General features: G+C 38.2%; 1 pseudogene; it reads right to left on the bottom strand.

The window, feature by feature from the left end:
* LOC107129758 (lysM and putative peptidoglycan-binding domain-containing protein 4 pseudogene) overlaps positions 1-24,235 on the bottom strand; it is a 32,537-nt pseudogene extending 8,302 nt beyond the window's left edge.
* Positions 24,236-24,657: the final 422 nt, after the last annotated feature.

Genomic DNA, 24,657 nt, shown 5'->3' with positions numbered 1-24,657 from the left:
GACACGGTGAAACCCTGTCTCTACTAAAAAATACAAAAAATTGGCCGGGCATGGCGGCGTGTGCCTGTAGTCTCAGCTACTTGGGAGGCTGGGGCAGGAGAATGGCGTGAACCTGGGAGGCAGAGCTTGCAGTGAGCCGAGATCCTGCCATTGTACTCCAGCCTGGGTGACAGAGTGAGATTCTGTCTCAAAAATAAATAAATAAAATAATAATAATAATAATAATAATAATAATAATGCAGGGATACATTTAATGAATGGAAAGATGCTTCTGATATGTTAAGTGACAAAAAGCCAGTTGAAATGCAACTGTCTCAGAAGACCCTCATACCATCCTGGTTATAGACTGGCGAGGTTTTTAATATAGAACATGTGACAATCTTTCTTCTCCTGGGGGAAAAATGGGACCAATGAATTAACATTAGCTTTCCTAACAGGCTCAGTACCCTAACAGTTTAAGAGAAGATAAAGGGTCTAAAAGATCTGTATTACAGCCCTGTCTTCTAGAGTTTTGGTTTATAGTTCTTTTAATGATTTTATTAGGGAAAAAAAATTGTTCTTCAGTGCTTCAGCGAAGCCAAGAAAAAGAAGGTACAATTAGATGGGAATATTATTCTGCTTTGTAGAAATTTCCAGATTGTACCCACAAAGTTTGACTATAAAACCCCCCTTTTTGTCTTAATATTTATCCCGGAAGAGGTCTAGATGACCTGCATGTTTGAAAGAGAAAGTCTCACTAGCAGATGGTTGAAAAGCAGTTTAGGTAATATCTGACCCAAACATCTGACCCGTCCTTAGGTCATGACCCAAGTCATGACCTTGGGTACAAAATAGACAGACAAATCTGACTGAGCTCTCTCAGTATTCTGAAACCTCTGTTTCGTTGTTTTGAAAATAAATTGTCAAAGAAGATAACCTTGGTTTTGGCAAGAATCACTTGTTGCTTCTGCTAATCTGTGTTTATACTTTGTTCTCTAATGAATGCATATTATTTATGTAATAAGGCAATGTATTATTTAAGAGTTTTAGGATTGTAGTGAGTCTTAGTTATTATCTAGTTCAAATTCCTTTTCCTCCTTTACAGTAGAGTAGCCTGAGGTCTATTGAGAGCAAATATCTGTCTCACATGGAATTAGTAGTGCTACTGCTTAGTAGTGCTTTGCTAAAGACTTTGGCTGACACACTCTCTAAAAATTTATTTATTTGTTACATAATACATTTTTTGCACCCTTATCTGAGAGCTTCTTCAGATTTTTTTTTAAATAAAGGAGAAATCTGAACAATTGTCATGTGAGTTTGAAATCTGTAGGCTCTATTAAAGCATTTTCTTTTTTTTTTTTCCTAATTGTATGGAGATTTCAGTGTCAGATATTTAGCGTGAATATTTTGTATCATTTTCTTCTTGCTGTTTAAAAACATTTCTGCTCTAATCTCTAGCCCATCCAAAGACATATTTTGCGTCTTTTTCATTCTTAGAGGTTGCACTGAAGTGATACTTTTGTTTTCTTTCGTGAATGAGATCTTCCAATATAAGGATTGTTTCTTTTGAATGGGGATTTATCTCAGTGGTTTACAAACTCTTAAAAACTTTGCAGATTCTGGCTTTTGAAGGTCAAGTACTCTTTGTACAAATAGCATTTCACTGAATGAGATCTTTGTTAACTTTATTTAGTATTTTTTCACCTTTAACTTCTCTTGGCAGCTTTATTATGATACATGACAGTTATTTTCTTAGAGGGATCTAAATCACAGCATTCACATACAGTTTTTTTTTTTCTTCATGAAGATTTTCTAAATTTAAAAAGTTTTTGTTTCACTGTCCACTTTTGCATCTTTTATATGTGTACTATTCAGGATTTTGTTTGATTGCAAGAGACAAAAATCCTGGTCAAGAGTTGCTTAAAGTATGGGGGTTTCTTTTTGTTACATAGAAGAAATACAATGTGTATAAGTTAAGTTACTCAAGCATGTCATCAAATACTATGGCTTTTCCTATATTTCCACTTGACCAACATTTATTGGTTGCTTTTTCCTCATGGTTACAGAATAATCGCTGAATAAATTCTATCTAAAACTGAGTGAAGTTTTTCGATTTTGGGTTTGTTTCTCCTTTAAGGAAACAATGAACATTCAGTAAAGTGGGGGATAGATTTCAGAGGAGGTGTCTTGAAAAGGTGTTTGAGAGGGTGTAGAGATTGGTGAGAACTGTCTTCTTTTTTCCATCTATCTTTTAACTTTTTCTTTCAATCCAAGCCTGACCTTTGGTACCCAGCTCCCTATCAGAAACAGGAAGCTAATCTCTGGAATATTGATGTCTACTGAAAAGTTGGAAACAGCAAGGTTGGATCTTAATCAATCATTAAATGGGGACCTTTTGGGTCCAGACTAGGTAATCATGAATGATAAATGTGTCTCACAAAATCCTGTAATATTGATGTTATCTAGAGCCCCATACCATTTGAAGATCTGGTTCAACATGTCCTGAACCGCCAGTTTACAGCTTGTGAGAATCTTCTCCTGATTTCTGTGAATTCCTGTGAATTCTTAATCTTACTTCTTGTTTCCTCTTTGCCTTTTTGCACTTGAGTTTATACTTCTGCACTTTTTCTTTTAAACCTCAAATTTAAAGATGAAGCCAAATTCTCCACGGTTTTTCAGAAAATTCCAATTCAATGTTTTATGAGCTCAATGTTGATATAGCTTGGATATTTGTCCCCGCCAAATCTTATGTTGAAATTTATCCTCAGTGTTGGAGGTGGGGTCTGGTGGGATGTGTTTGGGTCATGGAGGTGGATCCCTCGTGAGTGGGCTGGTGCCGTCCCAGTGGTAATAAGTGAGTTCTTGCTCTATTAGCTGACATGAGAGCTGATTCTTTAAAAGAGCATGACAACCCTCCCCTCTTTCTTGTTCCTGCTATCGTCATGTGACATGTTGACTCCTACTCCCCTTCCATCGTTATTTGAAGCTTCCTGAGATCCTCACAAGAAGCAAATGCTGGTGTCATGCTTTTTGTTTAGCCCTGGTGAACTATGAGCCAAATAAACCTCTTTTCCTTATAAGTTATGAAATATCAGCCTCAGATATTTCTTTATAGCAACACAAAAACAGACTGACTATTTACTATAGGTCTTAGGGACTTTAATATCTATGATTTAGCCTTATATCATTTTCTGGCCTCATGCTTGATACTGCACGGTCCTCTACAAGTCCTCAATCAAACTGGGAGAGTAATTCAGGCTCCTACCTCAGCTGCTTTTGTGGGGAACAGTCTCACCAGGCAAGCCCTTTTCCCAGATTTCCACAAATTTTTGAAAATAAATCATTCTGTAAATTGATAAATCTATTAGCTAGAGATATTTTTGTTGATTTTGATAGAAGCCAAACTCAAAGTAATTAGGGAAAAATGGGACTTTATTAACTCATAACACTGAAATATCTAGATACAACATTGCCTTAGAGTTTGAGACAAATCAGAAAAAAAAATATATTCTTGATACAGCCATGAGAGTTCCTTTTCCTAGTATTGCTTCACTCGCAGATAGGCTATATTTTTGTTTGTTTCATATGGTTTTATTTTAAAATTGTATTTCTTGAAATTGTTTACATTTGTTGGATTTTATGCTAGTTGGGAATCTTACAAGTTTTCTACCACAGATCATTTAGCCCCAGGACCTGCTATTGACCAACTGTGTGGTCTGGATCAAGTCACTTAACCATATCTGTTAAATGGGAATAATATTACTGGTCTCAGAGGATTTTTAAAAGATTAAATGAGTTGATTCATGTCCTAGTTTTCTTAAAGTTTTTAATTTTAATTTTTTAATGGATATACAGTAGGTATATATGTATTTATGGGGTACATGAGATATTTTGATATAGGCAAACAATGTGTAATAATCACATCAAGGTAGATGTGGTATCCATCACTTCAAGCATTTATCATTTCTTCATGTTATAAATATCTCAATTATACTCTGTTATTTTAAAATGTAGAATAGATTACTGTTGACTGTGGTGACCCTGTTGTGCTCTTAAATATTAGACCTTATTCATTCTATCTAATTATATTGTTTGTGCCCATTAACCATCCCCACTTCCTCCCCATCTACCTATCCTTCCCAGTCTCTGGTAGCTATCATTCTACTGTCTATCTCCATGAGTTCAACTGTTTTAATTTTTAGCTCTCATGTATAAATGAGAACATGCAAAGTTTGTCTTTCTGTACCTGGCTTATTTCACTTAATATGAAGACTTTCAGTTCCATGCCTGTTGTTGCAAATAACAAGATCTCATTTTTTTTAATGACTGAATAGTACTCTATTATGTACTCTATTACCACAAATTTCTTTAACCATTTGTTTGTTGATGGATACTTAGGTTGCTTCCAAATGTTGGCTATTGTGAATAGTGCTGCAATAGACATGGGGATGCAGATATCTTTGTTATACTTATTTCCTTTCTTTTGGGTATATACCTAGCAGCGGGATTGCTAGATCATATGATAGTTCTTATTTTAGATTTTTGTGGAACCTCTATACTGTTCTCCAGTGACTGTACTACTAGGTTACATTCCCACCAACAGTGTGTGAGGGTTTCCTTTTCTCCATATCCTCACTAATGTTTGTTATTGCCTGTCTTTTGGATCAAAGCCATTTTAACTGGAGGGAGCTGATATCTCATCGTAGTTGTGATTTGCATTTCTCAGATGCTCAATGATGTTGAGCACTTTTTGAAAATACCTGTTGCCATTTGTATGTCTTCTTTTGTGAAATCAAATTTTAAAATCAGATTATTAGATATTTTTTCCTATGGAGTTGCTTGAGCTCCTTATATATTCTGGTAATTAATCCCTTGTCAGATGGACAATTTGCAAATACGTTTTTCCATTCTGTGGGTTGCTGTTGATTGTTTCCTTTGCTTTACAGAAGCTTTTTAACTTGATGTGATCCCATTTGTCCATTTTTGCTTTGATTTCCTCTGCTTATGGGGTATAACTCAATAAATCTTTGCTTTAACCAATGTCCTTGAGAGTTTCCCTAATGTTTCTTTTAGTAGTTTCATAGCTTAAGGTCTTAGATTTAAGTATTTTAGTCTATTTTGATTTTGTTTTCGTATATGGTGAGATATAAGGGTCTAGTTTCATTCTTCTGTGTATGGCTATCCAGTTTTTCCAGCACCATTTATTGAAGAGGCCACCATTTCCCTAAGGTCCTTGGCATCTTTGTTAAAAATAAGTTCACTATAACTATATGGATTTATTTCTGGTTTTTCTAGTCTGTTCCATTTGTCAGTGTGCCTGTTTTTATGCAAGTATCATGTGGTTTTGGTTACCATAATTCTGTAGCATAATTTGAAATCAGGGAATGTGATTCCTCCAGTTTTGTTCTTTTTGCTGAGGATGGCTTTGGCTATACTGGGTCTTTCGTGGTTCCATACAAATTTTAAGATTATTTTTTCTATTCCTGTGAAGAATGCCATTAGTATTTTGATAGGAATTGCATCAAATATGCATATTGTTTTGGGTAGTAGGGACATTTGAACAATATTAATTTTTCCAACCCAGGAATATGATATATGTTTCCATTTTTTTGTGTCCGCTTCAATTTCTTTCATCAGTGTTTTATAGTTTTTATTATACAGATTTTTCACTTCTTTGAATAAGTTTATTGCTAGGTATTTTTATCTTATTTTTAGCTATTGTGAATTAAATTACTTTATTCATTTCATATTCAGATGATTCACTGTTGGCACATAAAAATGCTACTGATTTTTGTGTGTTGATTTTGTATCCTTCAACTTTACTGAATTTGTTTAACAATTTTAACAGTTTTTCTTTTTTCTGGTGGAGTCTTTATGATTTTCCAAATATGAGATCATCTCATCTGCAAACAAAGATAATTTGATGTCTTCGTTTCCAATTTGGGTACCCTTTATTTCTTTCTCTTGTCTGATCGCCCTAGCCAGGACTTCCAGTACTACGTTCAATGATAGTGGTGAAAGTGGGCATCCTTCCCTTGTTCCAAATGTTAGAGGAAAGGCTTTCAGTTTTTCTTCATTCAGTATAATACTAGCTGTAGGCATATTGTATACGGCTTTTATTATGTTGAGGTATGTTCCTTCTATACCCAGTTTTTGAGGGATTTCTATTATGAAGGGATTGTTAAATTTTATCAAATGCCTTTTCAACATTAATTGAAATGATCATGTGGTTTTTGTCCTTCATTCTGTTGATATGATGTATCACATCGATTGATTTGCATATGTTGAACTATCCTTGCATCCCTGGGGTAAATCCCTCTTGGTCATGATCGATGATCTTCATAATGAGTTCTTGAATTCAGTTTGCTAGTATTTTGTTGAGGATTTTTACATAAATGCTCATCAGGGATATTGGCCTATAGTTTCTTTTTCTGATGTGTCATTATCATGTTTTGGTTTCAGGGTGATACTGGCCTCATAGAATGAGTTTTGAAGTATTCCCTTTTCCTCTAGTTTTTGAAATAACTTGAGTAGGAGTGGTATTAGTTCTTATTTAAATGTTTATTAAAATTCAGCAGTGAAGCTATTGAGTTCTGGGCTTTTCTTTGTTGGGAGACTTTTTATTATGACTTTGATTTTATTACTTGTTATTGGTCTATTCAGGTTTTAGACTTCCTCATGATTCAATCTTGGTAGGTGGTATGTGTCTAAGAATTTATCCATTTCTTCTAGGTTTCCCAGTCCTCCAGGGGAATGATTCCAGCTTTTGTTCATTCAGTATGACGTTGGCTCTGGGTTTGTTATAGACGGCTCAATATTCAGGTATAAGAAGGTTATGTAAGCAGAGTCATCCCAAATAAGACTACCTCAAGACTTTTAATAAGCAAACTCCCAAAGATCAAGGATAAAGAAAGGATAATAAAATCTGCAGGAAAAAGAAACAAATAACATAGAAAGGAACTCTAATATGTCTGGCAGCAGACTTCTCAGTGGAAATCTTACAAGCCAAGAGAGAGTGACATGACATATTTAAAGTGCTGAAAAAAAAGAAGTTTTATCATAGAAAAATATATCCAGTAAAATTATTCTTCAGACATGAAGGAGATGTTGGATTTTTATCAAAGGCTTTTTCTGTATCTACTGAGATGATCATAGGGTTTTTGTTTTTAATTATTTTAATGTGGTGAGTCATATTGATTTATGTGGAATCAACCTTGCATCCCAGAGTTAAAGCCTACTTGATTGTGGTGGATTGACTTTTTGATGTTTTGTTAGATCCAGTTCCGTAGCACTTTGTTGAGGATTTTTGTGTCCATGTTGAGGAATTCAGCCATTTCCTCTAGATTTTCTAAAATGTGTGCATAGAGGTGTTCATAATAGTCTCTGGGGATCTTTTAATTTCTGTGAGATCAGTTGTGATGCCATCTTCGTTATTTCTGATTGTTCTTATTTGGATCTTCTTTTTGTTTGTTAGTCTAGCTAATCAGCTATCAATGTTGCTTATTCTTTTGAAAAATCAACTCTTAATCTCATCGATCTTTTGTATGGATTTCTGTGTCTCAATTTCATTCAGTTCATCTCTGATTTTAGCTATTTATTTTCCTCTACTAGCTTTGGGGTTGAATTATTCATTTTATTCTAATTCCTCTACTTGTGATGTTAAGTCATCATCACATCTTGATGTGAAGGCATTTTAGTACTATACATTTTCCTCTTAGCACTGCTTTAGCTGCATCCCAAAGGTTTTGGCAGGTTGCATCTCTATTTTCATTAATTATGTATGTATATTTTTGATTCTATCTTAATTTTATTGTTCATTCAAGAGTTATTCAGAAGCAAGTTGTTTAAGTTCCATGGTTTTGTGTAGTTTTGAGAGACCTTCTTGGTACTGATTTCCATTTTTATTGCACTATGGTCTGAGTATATGCTTGTTATGATTTTGAATTTTTTGAAAGAGAGAGCTTGTGCAGAGGAACTCCCATTTTTAAAACCATTAGATCTCACGAGACCCATTCACTGTCATGAAAACATCATGGAAAAGACCTGCTCTCATGATTTAATCATCTCCCACTGGGTCCCTCCCACAACATGTGGGAATTATGGGAGCTACAAAATGAGATTTGGGTGGGGACACAGAGCCAAACCATATCAGTTCCCAAAGTCCATTGTGTCATTCTTAGGCTTTTACATCCTCATAGCCTAGCTCCCACTTATGAGTGAGAACATACGATGCTTGATTTTCCATTCATGAGTTACTTCACTTAGAACAATAATCTCCAATTCCATCCAGGTTGCTGTGAATGCCATTAATTCTTTCCTTTTTATGGCTGAGTAGTTTTCCATTGTGTGTGTATATTTTTTTCATTTAGCTGGGACTTAATTAAACTGAAGAGCTTTTGCACGCGAAAGGAACAGTCAGCAAAGTAAACAACCCACAGTAATGGGAGAAAATCTTCACAATCTATGTGTCTGACAAAGGACTAATATCCAGAATCTATAATGAGCTCAAGCAAATTGGCAAGAAGAAAACAAACAATTACACCAAAAAGTGGGTTAAGGACATAAATAGACAATTCTCAAAAGAAGATATACAAATGGCCAATACACATATGGAAAAAAGCTCAACATCACTAATGTTTCTATGTTTTGCACTCCCTTAAAGACCTTTCATAATGGTGGTCTGGTGGTAATAAATTCCCTTAGTGCTTGCTTGTTTGAGGATTTTATTTCTCCTTCACTTATGAAGTTTGGTTTCACAGGATATAATATCTTTGGCTAAAATTTCTTTCTTTCTTTCTTTCTTTCTTTCTTTCTTTCTTTCTTTCTTTCTTTTTTTTTTTAAAGAATGCTGAAATAGGTGCCCAGTCTCTTCTTGTCTGTGGAATTTGTGGAGTTTCTTCTGAGACTTCTGCTTCTAGCCTGATGGGGTTCTTTTTGTAAGTGAACTGACAGTTTTCTACTGCTGCCTTTAAGGTTTTTTCTTCTGCACTGACCTTAGTAAATCTGATGACTATGTGCCTTGGGTACGGTTGTCTTGTGTCGTAGCTTAAAGAATCTGTTCTATTTCTTGAATCTGTACGACCTCATCTTTAGCAAGTTTAGGGAAATTTTCACAGACTATATCCTCAAATATATTTTCCAAGTTGCTTATCCTCTCTTTTCCTCTCATTCAAGAATGCCAATGAGTCACATCTGTAAGCCCAGCACTTTGGGAGGCCGAGGAGGGCAGATCATGAGGTCAGGAGATCGAGACCATCCTAGCCAATGTGGTGAAACCCCATCTCTACTAAAAATACAAGGAAAATTAGCTGAGCATGGTGGCATGTGCCTGTAATCCCAGCTACTTGGGAGGCTGAGGCAGGAGAATCGCTTGACCCAAGAGTCAGAAGTTGAAGTGAGCCCAGACTGTACCACAGCACTCCAGTCTGGTGACAGAGTGAGACTCCATCTCAAAAAAAAAAAAAAAAAAAAAAAAGGTCTCTTTACATAATCTCATTTCTTGGAAGTTTTGTTTATTTTTAAAATTATTTTTTCATTACTTTTGTCTGAGTTGATTTGAAGAACTGGTCTTCAAGCTCTGAGATTCTTCTTTTCAACTTGAACTATTCTGCTGTTGACACTTCTGATTGTATTGTGAAATTCTTGAAGTGATTTTCTTTTCAATTCCAGAAGTTCACAGTTTGATTCTTTTTTAAAATGACTATTTCATCTTTCAGCTTCTAGGTTGTTTAGCTAAGTTCCTTGGATTGGGTATCAACTTTCTCCTTTATCCCAATGAGCTTCTGTGCCATTCCGTTTTGAAATCTATGTCTATCATTTCATTCATCTCAATCTTGCCAAGAATCATTTCTGGGGGACTAGTGTGTTTGATGATAAGGGGGCACACCAGCCTTTTGAGTTGCCAGGGTTCTTATGTTGGTACTCTCTCATGTGTGAGGGCTGGTCTTCCTTTAACTGTGATGTAAATTGAGTATAGTCAGTAGGCTTCAATCTGGGTGTTTCCAGAATGCTAGAACTTTGTGTAGAGTCTTTATTTGTGGCTGGATCTTTGCTTTGGTGCTCAGGAGTGTTGGCTGACAGATAGGCTCCTACTCAGCTGCATGGCTGTTTTGTTTTGGCTTAGTTGGCAGTAATGCTCTGTGGTGTGGGAGGAGCAAGATGACACCTTCAGCTGATTCATTCCTGGGCCTTGGAGGAGCCCTTTCCAATCATTGACTCCATCCCCAAGTTTCTTTTGTTAGGTGTTCTGGAAGATGGGACTCCCTTAGGCAGGGCCTGCAGTTGGCAGACAGACTGTACCCTTCCCAGACCAGCCATGTGGAGGGAGACACACCCTGCTTTTCTACTGGCCTGCAAACCTAGGAATCTCACCCCTCTTTGTGGTCCAAGAGTGAGAGCTCACCACTGCTCGGACACTGCCCAAGCTAGCAAGTCTCACCTAGGAGCAGTGTTAATGTGTGAAGTCACCTGACCCACCACTTGCGGGCTCTAGCATGCGTGGTCTGCTTGGTTTTAAGTGGTGGGTGTGGGTGGAGTCACCCATCTTGCCATCTGGATGTTTGCTGGGGGAATAGGAGACTGAGCCTACTGGCAGAATTCAGGTGGAAGTGGGACTACTGGGCTGGAAGCTCTAGCAGGTAACTTGCCTGGCTACACATGGTAGAGGTGGGTTGAGTTGCCTACCTTGCTGCCTGACTGTTTCCTGGGGGAACATAGGGCTGTGCCTGGCCACAAAGTTCAGACAGAAGCAGGACTGCTTTCTGGAAGCTCTAGCAGACATGACTTACCTGGTTTTGAGCATCCAGGGTGGGTGGAGTTGCCTGACCTGGCATCCAGATATTTCCCAGGGGAACAGAAGGCTTCACCTACCTACAGAATTCAGGCAGAAGCAGGGCTTTTGTGTGGCGACTGGCTTTGAGCCTTGTCTGGTGAGGGATGTGAAGCAAGCTTACTGCTCCTGGGCACAATGATTGCAGTCTCTGTTGGAGCTATTGCATTGGTGCTGGTCTGTTCCAGGGTCCAAGGCTTGTAGAGGTCCCCGTGGACTTGAGTGTTGCCTTTGCAAAAATTCCGGGTGGCTCTTTGCTGCAGTTTAGAGGCCCAGGGTTGGGGGTCGGAGGGATTCTCATGTTCCTAGACTTGCACAGGTTCCTGTGGGAAGTGTGAATTTTCCAGAGGCTCTCACTCACTCACCTTTTCCCCATGTTAAGAAGGTTCTCTTGGTTCTGCACTGATCCCAGATGGGCTACTGGCCAGCTTTGCTCCTTTCTACTCTGTCTGTCCCCTCACTGTGTTTATGGATCCTGATGTGGTTTCTTAGACAATCAACTTGCAAGGTCAGTGTTCACTAGCCACTCTGTCCGCTCCCTGTGAGAGAGGCACACATGAGCTGTTTCTAGTCTGCCATGTTGACCCTCTCCCTTGTGGAATGGACTTGATGTTTGTGAGTATTTGTTGATTTCTGGGCATTGGAGAGTTAGGTATTTATTGTGGTCTTTGCAGTCTGGGCTTGTTTGTACCCATCCTTCTTGGGGAGATTTTCCAAGTATTCAAAAGGAATTCTGTTGTGATCTATGTCCTTGATCGCTGCAGCCATATCTACATTAGGGGGCACTCCAAGGCCAGTAATGCTGTGACTCTTGCAGACTAGTAGAGGTACTGCCTTGAGGTTTTAGGTAAGAGCCTAAAGAATTCTATGAATTATTAGGCTGGTGCAAAAGTAATTGTGGTTTTTGCCATTGAAAGTAATGGCAAAATCTGCAATTATTTTTGCACCAACCTTACCTTTCTCCAAACAAATAGAGTCTCTCTCTCTCTCTCTCTCTCTCTCTCTCTCTTCATGCCCTGCTACCTGCAGCTAGGGGAGGGATGACTTAGCACCCCTGTGGCCACCACCACTGGGTCTATGCTGAGTCAGACCTGAAGCCAGTACTGTACTGGGCCTTACTGAAGGCTTATGGTGACTATTGCCTGGCTACTGCTGATATTTATTCAAGGTCCAAGGGTATTTTAGTTAGAAAGTGGTGAATCAAGCCAGGCTTGTCTCTTTCCCTTTAGGGTAATAAGTTTCCTTCTGGTCCAGGGTGGGTCTAGAAATGCTGTCCAGGAGCTAGGGCCTGGAGTTGTGAACATTAGGACTCCACTTGGTGTTACTGTGACTGAGATGGTACCCAAGTTGCAAGACTAAGTTCTTTTTACTCTTCCTTCACCTTTCCTTAAGCAGGAGTCTCTCCCTGTGACCACCACAGCTGACAATGTGCTGAGTCATGCCTGAAGTGAGTACTGCACCATAGGGACTGAAAATTGTGGACTGCAGTACACAGAGTAGAGTCAAGAAGCAACTAGCAGGGTTGGAGGTGAGCTGGAGTACAGGATGCAGAGCAGTGGTTGCTGGGCAGACAGATTCCAAGGCAAGGTCTGGCCTGAACACACATGTTTACATGAATCAGGTAGCCTCCACTAACGACCTTCTGAAAGGAAATAGGAAGACTTTTATTTCCCTAAGAGGAAATTGTTCTACTAAAAGTAATAATGTTTTCCACATACAAGTCAAAGCACAACTTTTGTTTTGATTCAAAACTTTCATTGTGGTAGGGAGAGGGCGCTATTTAAAAGTTCCCTATATAAAAATATTAGAGGAAATGAAAAATTACTTTATTAGATGAATTCTGACTTCTATTTTGTGGTAGAGAAAGGGAGGAATTAGGAAATACAGCAGAAGAGAGAGAAACATGTAAAAGGAAAACTGGCAGAGATGGAAATTCTTCCGTTAAGAAGAAAGGGAGTGTAGATTAGTAGGTACAAACTATTCTTTTTTTTTTTTTTTTTTTTTTTTTTGAGACGGAGTCTTGCTCTGTCGCCCAGGCTGGAGTGCAGTGGCCGGATCTCAGCTCACTGCAAGCTCTGCCTCCCGGGTTTACGCCATTCTCCTGCCTCCGCCTCCCGAGTAGCTGGGACTACAGGCGCCCGCCACCTCGCCCGGCTAGTTTTTTTTTTGTATTTTTTAGTAGAGACGGGGTTTCACCGTGTTCGCCAGGATGGTCTCGATCTCCTGACCTCGTGATCCGCCCGCCTCGGCCTCCCAAAGTGCTGGGATTACAGGCTTGAGCCACCGCGCCCGGCCCAGGTACAAACTATTCTTATTACACTTCAGATTTTACTTGAACTTCGGGGTTAGGCATTTCCATTTTTTCCCTTGGAATTCTTTGATTAGGATCAGTAAATATGAAACATCTAAGTTGCGATTACCCCCTTTCTGAATGCATGGTCGACATTGCTAATATATCTATTCTTCCAAGTCTGCATGTAGCCTTAAAATGTCCTTAACAGGCTGCTTAAGGCAGCCTCCACCAGTTAATCGAGTTGACACGCAAAATTAAACCTATTTGTTATCCTGGTATTAGATGTACATTCTGACAGATATATAGGATCATGTCTTGGAATATATTGGCAGTACCTAGTGCAGTATTATGACCTTGAGAACTGGATAAAGTGGATTTAGATTGGGTCCAGCCCATACACTGGGGATTCCTCTTATGAGATATACAACTGTAAAACATATCCTGAACTGACTTTGAGCAGTTAGATTATTTCATTCCTAATTATGTTAGGAAGTTAATGGGACAACCAGCATGTCTTACCTTTCCCCAGTCAACTGAATAGAACTCAACTGTGTGATTCTGGGAACTGCACAGTGGTTACTGGAATCTCCTGATTCTGAACTAAATGAATGCTAAATTTGGATTAATTTGAAATCAGTAGAAAGAGGATGTTAGAGAAATTTTGTGTTATTTTTGTAAATACATTGATTAAATTTTGTAGAAGACGTTTTCATTTGGAATTGCAAAAGCAGCCACAAAAATAGTAGGCTGAATATCTGTAAGTTAAAAATTATTTAATTGGAGAACAGAAAAAAGTGAGGCCCAAAAAGAAGACATAATTACTTAAATAGCAAAAAGAATAAAACCTGAAAAATTGCTAGAGGTACATAATGATTCTATGTTTTATCGTCTTTCCACCCTTACTTAAATGGTAATTTGCACCTCAAGTCATTAATACTCCATTTCCTCTAAATTATACTTCTTAGATAATGTATCAAAGATATTAATTTTATTCTATTACATAAAAGTTCATTTACTTTAGGAAAATTAATATAAAAGAGCATTCCAGTATTCCATTAAAAGTATATGATAAGCAACAGATAGTATTAAAAACTTCAGTCAAATATTCCTGGGTATCTATAAAAATATGTAAAAAATTAAAGTGCTGTTTCTTTAATTTATCAGTTTAATTTGGAAATTGTCAATTACAATTATCAAGTAGCTTTCGGGAGTATAGCCTCTGTTATGTTCAGTAGTGGAAATACTAAAAATATAAACTAACACAAAATAAGCTAAATGTTTATACCAGTGGTCAAAGAATAGGCTTACACTAATAATGAAACTGGAAGGAGAGATCCTTTTCTTGCAGCTTCCTTTTTATGAAAGCATGGGTTTGACTGAAGTGTATGTGTGTAACTTAGAAATTAAAGATGGCTTATAATAATAGAAAATTAGACCTTATATTTTTCATATATTTTCTTTTAAATTTTAGAGACATGATCCTGCTCTGTCTCCCAGGCTGGAGTGCCATGGCATGATTATAGCTCACTGTAAACTTGAACTCCTTAACTCATGCAGTTCTCTTGCTGCAGCCTCCCTAGTAGCTGGGTGATGATACCCAGTTAATTTTTTAATATTTTTGTGGAGACAGAAGTTTCACTATTTTGCCTAGCTTGACCTCAAATGATCCTCCCACCTCAACCTCCCAAAACACTGGGATTAAGGAGTGAACCACCATGTCTGGCCTGGTGTGCATGTTCTTGATTCCATTTTCTGGTAGCTTGGTTTTCTGAGACTCATAGCATTGTTTGTTTAGTGTTCATAGAAAACTTCTACAGCCAGCATCTGGAGAACTAAACCCGTTCCAATTCTGTGCCTTTAGCTCGAGCTGATCCATTCACACATTATGTGTCCAATGCACAATAATTGTCCTGGAACTTTGCTTCTTTACTGCATCCTGCTACGTTCTGTGCTTACCTGACCCCTGAACTCTTGGCTTCACATCCTGTTTCTTTTGTTGTGCTTGATCTTGGACATCATGCATGATTTAGTTTCTTTCTGAGACCCTCAGCACAGCACTCTGCTTGTTTTATTTAAGTTAGCCGCAGAGTCTTTTAATTTCCAATTGTCCCTAATAATCTGAGCCCAGAGGATCCAGCTGAGCTACCAACAGATGCTATTGCCAGATATATAACTAGTATTGTCATGTGCATAACTCCCTGCCCCCTCAGGCCAGAGCTGAAGCTGCACACCCCCTCCTAGGGAAATAGTACTTTGGCAGAACCTCTCCATCCACCTCTCTCAGTCATGGCTGCACCTCACCCCTAGGGGCCTGAGCTGAAGCTGTGCACCACTCCCTGGAAAAATGGTTAATCGGTAGAACTCCATCTGCTCTTCCCAGTCACTGGTGCATTGTGCTCCTAAGGGCTCTGAGCTGAAGCTATGGACTTCCTCCTGAGAAAACAGTGCCTTGGCAGAGCCATTCCGTAGACTTCTCCCATCACTGCTGTGCCCTACCCCCTTGAGGGAGTTGAAGCTGTACACTAGGAAATCATGCCTGGGCAGAACTGCTGCATCTACTCCTCACAGTCACTGTTGCTGTACCATGTATTGGGGGAATGGAGCTGAAGCAGTACACTACCTTCTCAGGGAAACAGTGGCTTGGTGGAGTTGTTCCATATGCCCTTCTGAGTCACTGTTGTTCCCCACCCCTAGAGCCCTGTGCTAAAGCTACACACTGCCTCCAAAGGAAATGGTAGCTCAGCAGAGCTCCTCAACATACCTCTCCAGGTTGCTAAAGCATTCTGAACCCCCTGTCAGAGTTGAAGCAGTGCCAGGCATCCCAAGGAAATAGTGCCTTGGCCACCCAGAGCAGTCACACTCCTCTGTGTCTGAGCTGAAATGGTACCCTGTCCTCTGGGAAAACAGTACCTTGACCTACCAGAGCAGCTATGCTGCCCTTCCAGAAGATGGTGCCTTGGCTTCCTAGAGCAGTCACACATCACGGTAACTAAGCCGAAGCAAGACACTGCATCTTAGGGAAATGATGCCTGGGCCAGAATAGTCACACACCCTAAGTCTGAGTTGAAGAGGCATATTGCCTCCCAGGGAAGTGGTGCCTTGGCCAAGCTGAGTAGCTACACATTCCAGGGTTAAGTTGACATAATTCCCACATCCTAGGGAAATAGAGCGGTGGCTGAGCTGAGACACCTTTTCCTACAGGCAAAACAACTCTAGTAGCCCGCTTACCTGAAGCTGCACTAGCTCTCTAAAGCCTGAACTTCTGACATGCTCCTCTCCCTGGGGACTGGAGTCATTAGTATGCTGCTCCCTGCCCACCAGAGCCCAAATGACAGCTGTGCTCTACCATGCCACCACTGCACCTGGTCTCAGTGAGTTTATGGTATAGCCACACCTCACCATCCCAGAGTCTAGTGTCATCATTCTACGGTGCCTTGTCCTCTGGGACCTGAGTTGCTACTGAACCCTTTTGGCTCAGATTCTCAAATTACAGCCATAACTTCTTCCCTGGACTCAAAACTTCAGAGCACTCCTTTTTCTCTGGAGTCAGACAAGGGTTGTTTACTCCCTGGGAGTAAAATCAGAGTTACATCCCAGTCCCTGGGCCCACACTTTTATGGGTGCCTCAGAGTAACAGACCCTGGCTCTGTGGGCAACCAACATCTGATCCTGCCATAGAAACAAACCTGCAGCTCATCCTTGTAGGGACATGGATGCAGCTGGAAACCATCATTCTCAGCAAACTATTGCAAGAACAGAAAACCAAACACCGCATGTTCTCACTCATAGGTGGGAACTGAACAATGAGATCATCTGGACTCGGGAAGGGGAACATCACACACCGGGGCCTATTATGGGGAGGGGGTGGGAGGAGGGATTGCATTGGGAGTTATACCTGATGTAAATGACAAGTTGATGGGTGCTGACGAGTTGATGGGTGCAGCACACCAACATGGCACAAGTATACATATGTAACCCAAACCTGCACATTGTGCACATGTACCCTAGAACTTAAAGTATAATTTAAAAAAAAAAAAAAAGAAACAAACCTGCAACTCAATATGCAGGTGCCACAATAGGTTCATGAGACCTTGAGCCTAGGTCCTGGGCCCCACAGCTGCTCCAAGTACCTGCACATGGAACCCAGCACAGCTGCAGCTGCTTATAGGCCATGTTAGACCTGATACAGGGATCCCTTCAGTTATGTCTCTTCATTTTGGATAAAATGAGAATAGGAGGACCCCATAGCCTTTGTCACTGAAGACCTTAACAACCTATTAATCTGCTGCCACTGCCACAAACTTTTACAACCTAGGCCATGGAGACACCCTCAGTTGTTATTATTGAACACAACTGAAGAAGCTGCACAAAAACTATACCACTGTATCTACCAGAAACAGAGTCACTATACCCTTTCCAACTGGTACACTAAGATATAATGATAGGTGGAAGTCTTTCTGTGAAAGCCACTCTAGAAAATTTGAAAGAGGAAGTTGTTCTACCAGATGCATAGACATTAGTGCAGGGATAAAAGAAACATAAAAAAGCAAGAGAATATAATGCAACCAGGGGAGCAGAATAAATCTCTAATAATAAACCCCAATGAAAAGGAAATCTACAAATTGTCAGAAAAGGAGTTTATAATAATAATAATATTAAGGAAATTCAATGACATACAAGAAAATACAGATACACAATTTAATACAAACAAAAACCCTACAATATGAATAAGAAATATTTTTAGTCCTCTAATGTCCAAGTCCTATGAAAAAGAAACTTAACAGATATCATAAAAAGTAACCAAACAGAAATCATATAGTTGAAGCATTCAACTAATAAAATTAAAATAAACAGTAGAGAGCTTCGACAGCAGACTTTATTAAGCAGAAGGAAGAATCTTTGAACTTAAAGATAAGTCATTTGAAGTTGCCTCATCAGAGGAAAAAAATAAAAAATAAAAAAGAATAAAGAAAGCCTTCACATTATGGGAGTCCCAGAAAGGGAAAGGATGGGAAAAACATAGAAAATCAATTTAATTAAACAATAGTTGAAAACCTCACAAGTCTTTGGAGAGATAGTCCAAATTCAAGAAGCTCAAAGATTCCTAAATAGATCCAACCCACGAATGTCCCAACTGAAGTACATTACAGTCAAATCTTCAAAAGAAAAACATCAAGGTCCCATATAAAGAACTCCCTTTAGATTAACTGCATATTTTTTCAGCAGAAACCTTATAGGCCAGGAAAGAATGGGATGATATATTTAAAGTGCTGATAGAAAAACAATTATCAGTTAAGGATACTATATCCAACAAAGCTATCTTTCAGAAATGGGGGAGAAATAAAGTCTTTCCCAGACAAGCAAAAACTAACAATTCACCACTATTAGATTAGCCTCACAAGAAACAGTCAAGGAATTCCTAGAAGTTAAATATAATAATTGTCATTATAAAAACACACAAAAGTGTAAAACTCACTGGCAAAGCATATACACAAGCAAGAGAGAGAAAAGAATCAAACTTCACTACTACAGAGAATGACCAAGCTACAATAATAATCAATAAGAGAAAAAAGAAATGCATGGCACACCAACAAATAAATAGCCACCAGAAAACAATGAACAAAATGCCAGGATTAAGTCCTCAGCTGTCAAGGTTAGCCTTGAATATAAATAGACTGAATTTCTTACTTAAAAGATATAGACTAGCTGAATAGATAACCAAACATGATCCAACTATTCGCTGCCTGCAAGAAACTCACTTCACTTGTAAAGATACACGTAGACTGAAAGTGAAAGGATGGAAAAGGTATTCCATGCAAATGGAAACCAAAAGTGAGGACTAATTATATTTTTATTAGATAAACAGAGCTTAACTCAAGTGTTGTAAAGAGAGAGAAAGAAGGTCACTATATAGTGATACAAGGATAAATTCAGCAAGAGAATATAATACATATAATATATATGCATCCAACACTAGAGCACCCAGACATATAAAGCAAATATTACTAGATCTAAAGGGAGAGATAAACTCTAATAAAATCATAGTTGGAGACTTGAATACCTGACTTTCACAACTAAAAAGATAATCTAGACAGAAATTCAATAAAGAATCCTTGGATTTAAACTGTACTTTAGACCAAATATACCTAATAGACATTTACAGGACTTTTTGTCCCAAAGCTATAGAATACATGTGTTTTTTTTTTTTTTTTTTTTTGAAACAGGGTCTCACTCTGTCACCCAGGCTAGAGTGCAGTGGAGCAATCACAGCTAATTGCAGCCTTGAACTCCTGGGCTCAAATAATCCTCCCACCTCAGCCTCTTGAGTAGCTGAGATTACAGGAACATGCCACCATGCCTGAGACTTTTTTTTCCTTTTTTCTTTTTTGTTTTTTGAGATGGAGGCTCACTCTGTTGCCAAGGCTGGAGTGTAGTGGTGCGATCTAGGCTCACTGCAACCTCTGCCTCCCAGGTTCAAGTAATTCTCTGCCTCAGCCTCCCGAGTAGCTGGGATTACAGGCACCTGCAACCATGCCCAGCTAATTTTTGTATTTTTAGTAGAGACAGAGTTTCATCATCTTAGCCAGGCTGGTCTCGAACTCCTGACCTCATGATCCACCCTCCTCGACACCCCAAAGTGCTGGGATTACAGGCATGAGCCACCACGCCCCGCCTTTCCTGAGTAGTATTTTGTATTTTTTTTTGTAGAGACAGGGCTTTATCATGTTGCCAAGCTAGTCTCAAATTCCTGGGCTCAAGCAATCTTCCTACCTCAGCTTCCCAAAGTGCTGAGATTACAGACATGAGCCCACGTGCTTGGCTACACATTCTGTTCATCAGCACATAAAACATTCTCCAGGATAAGCTACATGTTAGGCCATAAAACAAGTCTCAACAAATTTAAAAGAACTGACATCATATCAAGTATCCTTTTTGACCACAATGGAATAACACTGTCTATTAATAACAAGAGAAACTTTTGAAACTATATAAACACATGGGAAATTGAACAACATGTTCCTAAATGACCAATGGATCAATAAATAAATTAAGAAGAAAATTTTTGGAACAAATAAAATAGAAACACAACATACTAAAACCTATAGAATACAGCAAAACCAGTAGTAAGAGGGAAGTTTATAGGAATAAACACTGACATCAAAAACGCAGAAAGATCTCAAGTAAACAACCAAATGATACATAGCAAAAAACTAGAAAATCAAGAACAAACCAAATCCCAAATTAGTATAAGGAAATAAATAATAAAAATCAAAGCACGAATAAAATAGAGACAAAAATTACAAAACACGAATTTAAAAAAGGTGTTTTTTAAAAAAGATAAGCAAATTCAACAAATCATTTGCTAGACTAACCAAGAAAAGACCCAAATAAATAAAATGAGAGATGAAAAAGAAGAATTTACAACTCATGCCACAAAAAACCCCGAAGGATTATTAGAGAGTATTATAAGCAACTACATGTCAAAAAGTTTAAGAATGTAGTAAAAATTGATACGGTTTGGCTATCTCCTCACCCAGAGCTCCTCCTGAATTGTAGTTCTCATAATCCCCACGTGTTGTGGAAGGGACCATGTGGAGATAATTGAATCATGGAGGTGGTTTCCCCATCCTCTTCTCAATATAATGAGTTAGCTCTCATTAGATCTGATGGTTTTATAAGGGGCATCCCCCTTCACTGGGCACTCATTCTTCTTCATGCCACCTGTAAAGAAGGTGTCTTGCTTCCCCTTTGCCTTCTGCCATGATTGTAAATTACCTAAGCCCTCCCCAGCCATGTTGAACTGTGTATCAATTGAATCCTTTTTCTTTATAAATTACTCAGTCTCAGGTATATCTGTATTAGCAACATGAGAATGGACTAATTACAGGAATAGATAAATTCCTAGACACATACAATCTACCAAGACCGAACTGAGAAGAAAGAGAAGACATGAATAGACCATATGATTAATGAGAGGGAATAAATAACAAAAAGTGTCCCAGCAAAGAAAAGTCCAGAACTAGATGGCTTCACTGCTGAATTCACTTAACCTTTGAAGAATAATTAATATCAATTATTCTCAGACTATTCCAAAAAATTGAAGCAGAGAGAATTCTTCAAACTCACTTTACAAGGCCTGGGTAACCCTTGTACCAAAAACAACAACAACAACAAGGACACAAGAAAAAAGGAAACTACCAGCCAATATATCTGATGAAGTTAGATACAAAAAATTTCAACAAAATACTAGCAAACTGAATCCAACAACACATCAAAAACATAATACAAACAATCAAGTAGGATTTATCTCAGGAATGTAAGGATGGTTCACCATAGGCAAATCAATAAACATGATACACCACGTCAACAGAATGAAGAACAAAAAATTTGTGATTGTCTCAATAGATGCAGAAAAAACATTTCTAAGCTTCAACATATCTTTTTCATAGTAACTGTAAATAAATTAAGTATAGAAATAATGCACCTCAACACAATAAAGTCCATATATGACAAACCCACAGCTAATATCATAGTAAATGGAAAAAAGCAGAAAACTTTTTCTCTAAGAACTGGAACAAAACAATGATGTCCACTCTAGCCACTCTTATTTAATTTAGTACTGCAAGTACTAGGCAGAGCAATTAGGCAAGAGAAAGAAATAAAGGGCACCCAAATTGGAAAGGAGAAAGTCAAATTGTTCCTGTTTGCAGATCCAGATGATCTTATATAAAGAAAAATGTAAACTCTACCAAAATACTCCTAAAGCTGATAAACAAATTCAGTAGAGTTACAGGATACAAAATCAACATACAAAAAATTAGTAACATTTCTTTTTTTTTTTTTTTTTTTTTTTGAGACGGAGTCTCGCTCTGTCGCCCAGGCAAACAATGAAGTAGCCAAAAAGAAATCAAGAGGGGAATCTTATTTATAGTAGCTGCAAAAAATTAAAATACTGAAGAATAAAATTAACCAAGAAAGTGAAAGCTCTCTACTAGTAAAAATTACAAAAAATGGATGAAAGAAATTGAAAATACAAAGAAATAAAAAAAAATCTCATGCTCATGGATAAGAAGAATTAATATGGTTAAAATGACCTTACTACCCAAAACAATCTACAAATTCAGATTCAATGCAATCTCTATCAAAATACTAACAACACATTTCACAAATAGAAAACAATTCTCAAATGTGTATGGAGCCACAAAATACCCTGAATAGCTAAAGCAATCCTTAGCAAAAAGAGCAAAGCTGGAGACATCACACTACCAGACTTCAAAATATGCTACAAAGCTTTAGTAACCAAATCAGCATGATACTGGCATAAAACCAGAAACAGAGCAATAAAACAGAATAGAGGACCCAGAAATTAATCCATGTATCTACAGCTAACAGATTTTTGATTAAGGCACATAAAATATATGTTAGGGAGAAGAGAATCTCTTCAATAAGCGGTGCTGAGAAAAATGGATATTCATATGCAGAAGAATGAAACTAGACCTCCATCTGTCACTCTATAAAAATCAACTAAAAATGGATCAAATACCTAAATGTAATATCCAATACTGTAAAACCACTAGAATAAAATAAGCAAAATGCTTCAGGACATTTGTCTGGGAAAAGATATTTTGTTTGTGTGTAAGACCTCAAAAACACAGGAAACAAAAGCAAAATAAACACATGGAATTGTTTTAAACTAAAAAGCTTCTGCACAGCAAAGGAAATAGTTATCAGAGTAAAGAGACAATCTAAAGAACTGGATAAAATATTTGCAAACTATTCATCTGACAAGGGATTCATATCCAGAATATGTAAGAAACTCAAACAACTCAATGGCAAAAAAAAAGGACAATAAATAATACGATTTAAAAATAGGCAAATGTGCTGAGTAGCCATCTCTCAAAAGAAGACATACAAATGGCGAACAGGGATATGAAAAATATTCAATATCACTAATGATCAGTGAAATGCAAATTATTGGTTGGTGCAAAAGTAATTGCGGTTTTGCATTGTTGGAATTTGCTGTTTGATATTGGAATATATTCTTAAATAAATGTGGTTATGTTATACATCATTGTAATGAGCCTTTCTTGCTTTATTTTGCTAATGACTTATTACTTGCTATTCATTTTATGTTTATTTTAGACTATGGAAATGATGTTAGCCAAAAAGAAAATTCCAGTTATTTTCCTATTCAAATTCAAAATGGGTCATAAAGCAGTGGAGACAACTCACACCAACAGTGCATTTGGCCCAGGAACTGCTAATGAATGTACAGTGCAGTGGTGTTCAAGAAGTTTTGCAGAGATGAGAGCCTTGAAGATGAGGAGTTAGTGGCTGGCCATCAGGAGTTGACAACGACCAATTGAGAGCAATCATTGAAGCTGACCCTCTTACAACTACACGAGAATTTGAGGGAACTCAATATTGACCATTCTATGGTTGTTCGGCATTTGAAGCAAGTTGGAAAAGTGAAAAAGCTTGGTAAGTGGATGCCTCATGAGCTGACCGAAAAATTTAAAAAAGTCGTCATTTCAAAATGTCATCTTCTTTTATTCCATGTAACAACAGCGAACTGTTTCTAGATCAGATTGTGACATGTGACAAAAAGTGGATTTTATATGACAACCAGCAATGACTAGTTCAGTGGTTGAACTGAGAAGAAGCTCCAACGCATTTCAGAAAGCCAAACTTGCACCAAAAAAGTCATAGTCACTGTTTGGCCGTCTGCTGCCAGTTTGATCCACTACAGCTTTGTGAATTACAGCAAAACCATTACATCTGAGAATTATGCTCAGCAAATCAATGAGATGCACTGAAAACTGCAGTGACTGCAGCAGGCATTCATTAAGAGAAAAGACCCAATTCTTCTCCATGACAGTGCCTGATCACATGTCACAAAACCAATGCTTCAAAAGTTTAATGAACCAGGTTATGAAGTTTTGCCTCATCCACCATGTTCACCTGACTTCTCACCAACCGACTACCACTTCTTCAAGCATCTCGACAGCTTTTTGCAGGAAAAATGCTTCTTTCTCTTGCTCTCCCTTGCCATGTGATACACCTGCTCCCCCTTTATCTTCTGTCATGACAGTAAGCTTCCTGAGGCCCTCACCAGGAACAGGTGCCAGCACCATTCTTCTTGTACAGTCTGCAGAACTTTGAGCCATATAAGCCTCTTTTCTTATAAATTACCCAGTATCTGGTATTCCTTTATAGCAATGCAAAATGGACCAAAATAGAAAATTGGTACTGAGGAGTGGGGCATTGCTATAAAGACACTTGAAAATGTGGTAGCAGCTTTGGAACTTCTCTGTCCTCAAACTCTTCCAAAAGAACTGGTTGATTCTTTTAGAAGAATTTCGAGGGCTCCGAAGACAGGAGTATGAGGGAAAGTTTGCAACTTCTTAGAGACTGGTAAGTGGTTGTTACCAAAGCGCTGATAGAAATACGGACAGTGAAGTCCAGGCTGATGAGGTCTCAGATGGAAGTAGCATTTGATATTTTCAATATGTTTTATTTTCACCATTCTTATAAGTGTGTAGTAATGTCTACTTGT

The sequence above is a fragment of the Macaca fascicularis genome, chromosome 5 (assembly GCF_037993035.2).
Source record: "Macaca fascicularis isolate 582-1 chromosome 5, T2T-MFA8v1.1".
NCBI classification, from domain to species: domain Eukaryota; kingdom Metazoa; phylum Chordata; class Mammalia; order Primates; family Cercopithecidae; genus Macaca; species Macaca fascicularis.
This window is presented reverse-complemented; position numbering and strand designations above follow the sequence as displayed.